Raw genomic sequence first — 7,857 nt, 5'->3', positions numbered from 1 at the left:
TTTTGATTACGGCCACACCGGCCTGAGTACGCCTGATCTCGTCCGATCTCGGAAGCTAAGCAGGGTCGGGCCTGGTTAGTACTTGGATGGGAGACCGCCTGGGAATACCAGGTGCTGTAAGCTTTTTGTCACTGCCTTGTGGAATTTCAACTCTTTGTCCGTTTTTTCCCACAAGGCTGAAATATGTGCCCTCGCTTTGAAATAAGTAAGCAAGGTTAGTTTGTATTTCATCCAACAATCTGTGCTACAAATTATGGCTACAGTATATGCAATTTCATCCACTTTTGAGATTGCCTTTCGCTTACGGCCACACCGGCCTGAGTATGCCTGATCTCGTCCGATCTTGGAAGCTAAGCAGGGTCGGGCCTGGTTAGTACTTGGATGGGAGACCGCCTGGGAATACCAGGTGCTGTAAGCTTTTTGTCACTGCCTTGTGGAATTTCAACTCTTTGTCCGTTTTTTTCCCACAAGGCTGAAATATGTGCCCTCGCTTTGAAATAAGTAAGCAAGGTTAGTTTGTATTTCATCCAACAATCTGTGCTACAAATTATGGCTACAGTATAGCAATTTCTTCCACTTTTTGAGTGACACAAAGATGCTTATCTAAATGGTGGAAATGCAACAGCTGTTAATCAGGCTCACTTTGACTTTACATAGTGCACCAAGAGATAGTTTCTCGCTTACGGCCACACCGGCCTGAGTACGCCTGATCTCGTCCGATCTCGGAAGCTAAGCAGGGTCGGGCCTGGTTAGTACTTGAATGGGAGACCGCCTGGGAATACCAGGTGCTGTAAGCTTTTTGTCACTGCCTTGTGGAATTTCAACTCTTTGTCCGTTTTTTCCCACAAGGCTGAAATATGTGCCCTCGCTTTGAAATAAGTAAGCAAGGTTAGTTTGTATTTCATCCAACAATCTGTGCTACAAATTATGGCTACAGTATATGCAATTTCTTCCACTTTTTGAGTGACACAAAGATGCTTATCTAAATGGTGGAAATGCAACAGCTGTTAATCAGGCTCACTTTGACTTTACATAGTGCACCAAGAGATAGTTTCTCGCTTACGGCCACACCGGCCTGAGTACGCACCTGTTGATGGGTAATTGACGCACGTGTGAGTGATTGCGCTGAGACTGAGTGTTTGCTTCTAGAGAGTTTGTGTTGGAGTTTTGAGCTTTTTGAAGTACAATTTCTTTTTTGTAAATTGATTAAGTTAGATTTATAGTTTGGGGTTGTTCCCCGGCAGCATATTGCTGTTTGGGGGACTTTCCTCCTGTCGTTATTCGGATGGATACAATGGCTTTGACCAACGCTGGAAAAAAGACTACGAACAAAGGAAACATGGATAATGGCGCTGCAGCAAGACAGGCGCAAAAATATGAAAAGAATTTAACAGTGGCTGTTGAAATTATGGGAGAAGAGAAGATTACAATGATGGAGGTATTGAGAGGGATTAAAGAAGTTTGTGGACTGGTCTGCGGCTGTCGGGTCAAAGATGAAAAGCGATTTGAAGTGACGCTGTCAAGTGCGAGAGGGAAAGAAAAACTGATGGATGGATTTAAAATCCGGAGCTGTCGAATCATGGCAAAGGATCTATCGCTGGATGAGATGGTTGTATCCTTCTTAAACCTCCCAGTATATATTACAGACGAGGACATCACAGAGCGGCTAAGAGCATGGGGTGTGTCTGCTATATCGCCGGTGAAAAGGCGCTACTGGCCGGGGACGGACATTGCTGATGGGACGCGCTTCTGTAAAGTTAGGTTCACAGACACTGTGCGCTCGTTGCCATATTCTGCCAAATTTGAAACGTTGGAAGGGGCTGAGTACTTCAGAGTAATACACGATCGGCAGGTCAAGGTCTGTAGGCTGTGTATCCAGCCAGGGCACGTACTACGAGAGTGCCCTGATTTCGTATGTCATAAGTGTGGTGAGCAGGGGCATTACGCACGAGAGTGCAAAGGGAGGAGAGAGCGAGGTTGTGTTGGATGCGGGAGGGGTGTAGCGCAGTGCTCCTGTCCCCATGGGGAAGGTGCTCAGGACTGGCATCACAGGATTTCAGCGCAAATAGTGTCGTGGAGGAGAACGAGGTGGAGGAAGCTGGGGAGGAAATTGGCATGAGTGAGCAACCCCAGGGAGAGAAGGAGGACGAAGAACAGAGGCAGCCAGAGGAGGAAGTGGAGACGGAGCCTTGTACTGAAGGAAGGGAGGCACCCAAGGATGGAGGGATAAGCTCAAGCCTAGACGATGTGGAGTTGGAGGGCGATCCACGGGGAGAGGGGGGCTCCTCTAGGGAGGTGGATACTGCAAGGGATGACTCTCGCAAACGTAAAGAGTTTGAAGAAGAACTGACGGAGGAAGAGAGGGAGAGCTTACGGATTTGGAGGTTGGAGAATAAAAGGAACATGATAATTAAGAAGAAAAAGAAGATGGATGGTTGATCATTGAGGACTAGGAGGGAGGCTGGAGTTGGTGGATGCCTTCTCTGCGGATGTGTTGTGTCTTAGGGAGACTCATTGGACTGAGCAGTGTATGGGTGAAATAAGGCAGAGATGGAATGGACAAATGTACGTGAGTAGAGGTGCTGTGCGGGCATGTGGGGTAGCTATTTTGGTAAAACATAGTTATGTCTAATTTAAATGATGTGCAGATACTGTGGGTAGAATGGGGATGTATAGGTCTAAGCAGGAGGATTTAGAGAGTGTGTTTATGAAGGATTGTGGATTTATTACTGTGGGGGAGGATGGTGGTTTGGTGCATGGGGTTTGATGTGTAAAGTTTAAGAGATATTCAGTAAACATTTTGAAGGAATTGTTTTGAGAATGTCTTAGGTTCTACTTGATAAGGAGGTGATTTGAAACCCTCTATTCTTATGGAATTTGGTTTAACAAAGTATTGTATGCAAATGGTTGTATAATCTTGGTTTTGGTATATTCATTAATTTGGCTTTCTGATTGATTTGACAGGGGGTGAATTGTGTGCCTGCCAATGTCTAGTATTGTGTTGATTAAAATGGTTTGTGTATTTTGTTGATTACAATGGTTTGTGTATATTAAATTTGTATGTAATGTAAATGAGAATTTTGATAATAAAAAAAAATAATAATAAAAAAAAAAAAAAAAAAAGTACGCCTGATCTCGTCCGATCTCGGAAGCTAAGCAGGGTCGGGCCTGGTTAGTACTTGGATGGGAGACCGCCTGGAATACCAGGTGCTGTAAGCTTTTTGTCACTGCCTTGTGGAATTTCAACTCTTTGTCCGTTTTTTCCCACAAGGCTGAAATATGTGCCCTCGCTTTGAAATAAGTAAGCAAGGTTAGTTTGTATTTCATCCAACAATCTGTGCTACAAATTATGGCTACAGTATATGCAATTTCATCCATTTTTTGAGATTGCTTTTCGCTTACGGCCACACCGGCCTGAGTACGCCTGATCTCGTCCGATCTCGGAAGCTAAGCAGGGTCGGGCCTGGTTAGTTCTTGGATGGGAGACCGCCTGGGAATACCAGGTGCTGTAAGCTTTTTGTCACTGCCTTGTGGAATTTCAACTCTTTGTCCGTTTTTCCCACAAGGCTGAAATATGTGCCCTCGCTTTGAAATAAGTAAGCAAGGTTAGTTTGTATTTCATCCAACAATCTGTGCTACAAATTATGGCTACAGTATATGCAATTTCATCCACTTTTTGAGATTGCCTTTCGCTTACGGCCACACCGGCCTGAGTACGCCTGATCTCGTCCGATCTCGGAAGCTAAGCAGGGTCGGGCCTGGTTAGTACTTGAATGGGAGACCGCCTGGGAATACCAGGTGCTGTAAGCTTTTTGTCACTGCCTTGTGGAATTTCAACTCTTTGTCCGTTTTTTCCCACAAGGCTGAAATATGTGCCCTCGCTTTGAAATAAGTAAGCAAGGTTAGTTTGTATTTCATCCAACAATCTGTGCTACAAATTATGGCTACAGTATATGCAATTTCTTCCACTTTTTGAGTGACACAAAGATGCTTATCTAAATGGTGGAAATGCAACAGCTGTTAATCAGGCTCACTTTGACTTTACATAGTGCACCAAGAGATAGTTTCTCGCTTACGGCCACACCGGCCTGAGTACGCACCTGTTGATGGGTAATTGACGCACGTGTGAGTGATTGCGCTGAGACTGAGTGTTTGCTCTAGAGAGTTTGTGTTGGAGTTTTGAGCTTTTTGAAGTACAATTTCTTTTTTGTAAATTGATTAAGTTAGATTTATAGTTTGGGGTTGTTCCCCGGCAGCATATTGCTGTTTGGGGGACTTTCCTCCTGTCGTTATTCGGATGGATACAATGGCTTTGACCAACGCTGGAAAAAAGACTACGAACAAAGGAAACATGGATAATGGCGCTGCAGCAAGACAGGCGCAAAAATATGAAAAGAATTTAACAGTGGCTGTTGAAATTATGGGAGAAGAGAAGATTACAATGATGGAGGTATTGAGAGGGATTAAAGAAGTTTGTGGACTGGTCTGCGGCTGTCGGGTCAAAGATGAAAAGCGATTTGAAGTGACGCTGTCAAGTGCGAGAGGGAAAGAAAAACTGATGGATGGATTTAAAATCCGGAGCTGTCGAATCATGGCAAAGGATCTATCGCTGGATGAGATGGTTGTATCCTTCTTAAACCTCCCAGTATATATTACAGACGAGGACATCACAGAGCGGCTAAGAGCATGGGGTGTGTCTGCTATATCGCCGGTGAAAAGGCGCTACTGGCCGGGGACGGACATTGCTGATGGGACGCGCTTCTGTAAAGTTAGGTTCACAGACACTGTGCGCTCGTTGCCATATTCTGCCAAATTTGAAACGTTGGAAGGGGCTGAGTACTTCAGAGTAATACACGATCGGCAGGTCAAGGTCTGTAGGCTGTGTATCCAGCCAGGGCACGTACTACGAGAGTGCCCTGATTTCGTATGTCATAAGTGTGGTGAGCAGGGGCATTACGCACGAGAGTGCAAAGGGAGGAGAGAGCGAGGTTGTGTTGGATGCGGGAGGGGTGTAGCGCAGTGCTCCTGTCCCCATGGGGAAGGTGCTCAGGACTGGGCATCACAGGATTTCAGCGCAAATAGTGTCGTGGAGGAGAACGAGGTGGAGGAAGCTGGGGAGGAAATTGGCATGAGTGAGCAACCCCAGGGAGAGAAGGAGGACGAAGAACAGAGGCAGCCAGAGGAGGAAGTGGAGACGGAGCCTTGTACTGAAGGAAGGGAGGCACCCAAGGATGGAGGGATAAGCTCAAGCCTAGACGATGTGGAGTTGGAGGGCGATCCACGGGGAGAGGGGGGCTCCTCTAGGGAGGTGGATACTGCAAGGGATGACTCTCGCAAACGTAAAGAGTTTGAAGAAGAACTGACGGAGGAAGAGAGGGAGAGCTTACGGATTTGGAGGTTGGAGAATAAAAGGAACATGATAATTAAGAAGAAAAAGAAGATGGATGGTTGATCATTGAGGACTAGGAGGGAGGCTGGAGTTGGTGGATGCCTTCTCTGCGGATGTGTTGTGTCTTAGGGAGACTCATTGGACTGAGCAGTGTATGGGTGAAATAAGGCAGAGATGGAATGGACAAATGTACGTGAGTAGAGGTGCTGTGCGGGCATGTGGGGTAGCTATTTTGGTAAAACATAGTTATGTCTAATTTAAATGATGTGCAGATACTGTGGGTAGAATGGGGATGTATAGGTCTAAGCAGGAGGATTTAGAGAGTGTGTTTATGAAGGATTGTGGATTTATTACTGTGGGGGAGGATGGTGGTTTGGTGCATGGGGTTTGATGTGTAAAGTTTAAGAGATATTCAGTAAACATTTTGAAGGAATTGTTTTGAGAATGTCTTAGGTTCTACTTGATAAGGAGGTGATTTGAAACCCTCTATTCTTATGGAATTTGGTTTAACAAAGTATTGTATGCAAATGGTTGTATAATCTTGGTTTTGGTATATTCATTAATTTGGCTTTCTGATTGATTTGACAGGGGGTGAATTGTGTGCCTGCCAATGTCTAGTATTGTGTTGATTAAAATGGTTTGTGTATTTTGTTGATTACAATGGTTTGTGTATATTAAATTTGTATGTAATGTAAATGAGAATTTTGATAATAAAAAAAAATAATAATAAAAAAAAAAAAAAAAAAGTACGCCTGATCTCGTCCGATCTCGGAAGCTAAGCAGGGTCGGGCCTGGTTAGTACTTGGATGGGAGACCGCCTGGGAATACCAGGTGCTGTAAGCTTTTTGTCACTGCCTTGTGGAATTTCAACTCTTTGTCCGTTTTTTCCCACAAGGCTGAAATATGTGCCCTCGCTTTGAAATAAGTAAGCAAGGTTAGTTTGTATTTCATCCAACAATCTGTGCTACAAATTATGGCTACAGTATATGCAATTTCATCCATTTTTTGAGATTGCTTTTCGCTTACGGCCACACCGGCCTGAGTACGCCTGATCTCGTCCGATCTCGGAAGCTAAGCAGGGTCGGGCCTGGTTAGTTCTTGGATGGGAGACCGCCTGGGAATACCAGGTGCTGTAAGCTTTTTGTCACTGCCCAGTGGAATTTCAACTCTTTGTCCGTTTTTTCCCACAAGGCTTAAATATGTGCCCTCGCTTTGAAATAAGTAAGCAAGGTTAGTTTGTATTTCATCCAACAATCTGTGCTACAAATTATGGCTACAGTATATGCAATTTCTTCCACTTTTTGAGTGACACAAAGATGCTTATCTAAATGGTGGAAATGCAACAGCTGTTAATCAGGCTCACTTTGACTTTACATAGTGCACCAAGAGATAGTTTCTCGCTTACGGCCACACCGGCCTGAGTACGCCTGATCTCGTCCGATCTCGGAAGCTAAGCAGGGTCGGGCCTGGTTAGTACTTGGATGGGAGACCGCCTGGGAATACCAGGTGCTGTAAGCTTTTTGTCACTGCCTTGTGGAATTTCAACTCTTTGTCCGTTTTTTCCCACAAGGCTGAAATATGTGCCCTCGCTTTGAAATAAGTAAGCAAGGTTAGTTTGTATTTCATCCAACAATCTGTGCTACAAATTATGGCTACAGTATATGCAATTTCATCCACTTTTTGAGATTGCCTTTCGCTTACGGCCACACCGGCCTGAGTACGCCTGATCTCGTCCGATCTCGGAAGCTAAGCAGGGTCGGGCCTGGTTAGTACTTGGATGGGAGACCGCCTGGGAATACCAGGTGCTGTAAGCTTTTTGTCACTGCCTTGTGGAATTTCAACTCTTTGTCCGTTTTTTCCCACAAGGCTGAAATATGTGCCCTCGCTTTGAAATAAGTAAGCAAGGTTAGTTTGTATTTCATCCAACAATCTGTGCTACAAATTATGGCTACAGTATATGCAATTTCTTCCACTTTTTGAGTGACACAAAGATGCTTATCTAAATGGTGGAAATGCAACAGCTGTTAATCAGGCTCACTTTGACTTTACATAGTGCACCAAGAGATAGTTTCTCGCTTACGGCCACACCGGCCTGAGTACGCCTGATCTCGTCCGATCTCGGAAGCTAAGCAGGGTCGGGCCTGGTTAGTACTTGGATGGGAGACCGCCTGGGAATACCAGGTGCTGTAAGCTTTTTGTCACTGCCTTGTGGAATTTCAACTCTTTGTCCGTTTTTTCCCACAAGGCTGAAATATGTGCCCTCGCTTTGAAATAAGTAAGCAAGGTTAGTTTGTATTTCATCCAACAATCTGTGCTACAAATTATGGCTACAGTATATGCAATTTCATCCACTTTTTGAGATTGCCTTTCGCTTACGGCCACACCGGCCTGAGTATGCCTGATCTCGTCCGATCTTGGAAGCTAAGCAGGGTCGGGCCTGGTTAGTACTTGGATGGGAGACCGCCTGG

The 7,857-nt window shown here is 45.0% G+C and overlaps 10 non-coding genes across 10 annotated transcripts in view; all 10 read left to right on the top strand.

Annotated features, from left to right (window-relative positions):
• The first annotated feature begins 4 nt into the window (after positions 1 to 4).
• Positions 5 to 123, top strand: LOC118963551. The gene has a single exon (XR_005050725.1). It is a non-coding gene; the product is annotated as a 5S ribosomal RNA (ribosomal RNA).
• Positions 124 to 299: 176 nt separating this feature from the next.
• Positions 300 to 418, top strand: LOC118963584. Its single transcript, XR_005050760.1, has one exon. It is a non-coding gene; the product is annotated as a 5S ribosomal RNA (ribosomal RNA).
• Positions 419 to 678: 260 nt separating this feature from the next.
• LOC118963623 lies at positions 679 to 797 on the top strand. The gene has a single exon (XR_005050796.1). It is a non-coding gene; the product is annotated as a 5S ribosomal RNA (ribosomal RNA).
• A 2,599-nt stretch (positions 798 to 3,396) lies between these two features.
• Positions 3,397 to 3,515, top strand: LOC118963571. Its single transcript, XR_005050745.1, has one exon. It is a non-coding gene; the product is annotated as a 5S ribosomal RNA (ribosomal RNA).
• Positions 3,516 to 3,691: 176 nt separating this feature from the next.
• LOC118963622 lies at positions 3,692 to 3,810 on the top strand. Its single transcript, XR_005050795.1, has one exon. It is a non-coding gene; the product is annotated as a 5S ribosomal RNA (ribosomal RNA).
• A 2,599-nt stretch (positions 3,811 to 6,409) lies between these two features.
• Positions 6,410 to 6,528, top strand: LOC118963570. Its single transcript, XR_005050744.1, has one exon. It is a non-coding gene; the product is annotated as a 5S ribosomal RNA (ribosomal RNA).
• A 260-nt stretch (positions 6,529 to 6,788) lies between these two features.
• Positions 6,789 to 6,907, top strand: LOC118963615. The gene has a single exon (XR_005050788.1). It is a non-coding gene; the product is annotated as a 5S ribosomal RNA (ribosomal RNA).
• Positions 6,908 to 7,084: 177 nt separating this feature from the next.
• LOC118963614 lies at positions 7,085 to 7,203 on the top strand. The gene has a single exon (XR_005050787.1). It is a non-coding gene; the product is annotated as a 5S ribosomal RNA (ribosomal RNA).
• Positions 7,204 to 7,463: 260 nt separating this feature from the next.
• Positions 7,464 to 7,582, top strand: LOC118963613. The gene has a single exon (XR_005050786.1). It is a non-coding gene; the product is annotated as a 5S ribosomal RNA (ribosomal RNA).
• A 177-nt stretch (positions 7,583 to 7,759) lies between these two features.
• LOC118963583 overlaps positions 7,760 to 7,857 on the top strand; it is a 119-nt gene continuing 21 nt past the window's right edge. Inside the window, exon 1 of the ribosomal RNA XR_005050759.1 lies at positions 7,760 to 7,857. This exon is cut by the window's right edge and continues 21 nt beyond it. This is a non-coding gene — a ribosomal RNA (5S ribosomal RNA).

The sequence above is a fragment of the Oncorhynchus mykiss genome, unplaced genomic scaffold, assembly GCF_013265735.2.
Source record: "Oncorhynchus mykiss isolate Arlee unplaced genomic scaffold, USDA_OmykA_1.1 un_scaffold_861, whole genome shotgun sequence".
In the NCBI taxonomy this organism is placed as follows: domain Eukaryota; kingdom Metazoa; phylum Chordata; class Actinopteri; order Salmoniformes; family Salmonidae; genus Oncorhynchus; species Oncorhynchus mykiss.
The sequence above is the reverse complement of the archived record's forward strand: the minus strand, read 5'-3'. Positions and strand labels throughout refer to the sequence as shown.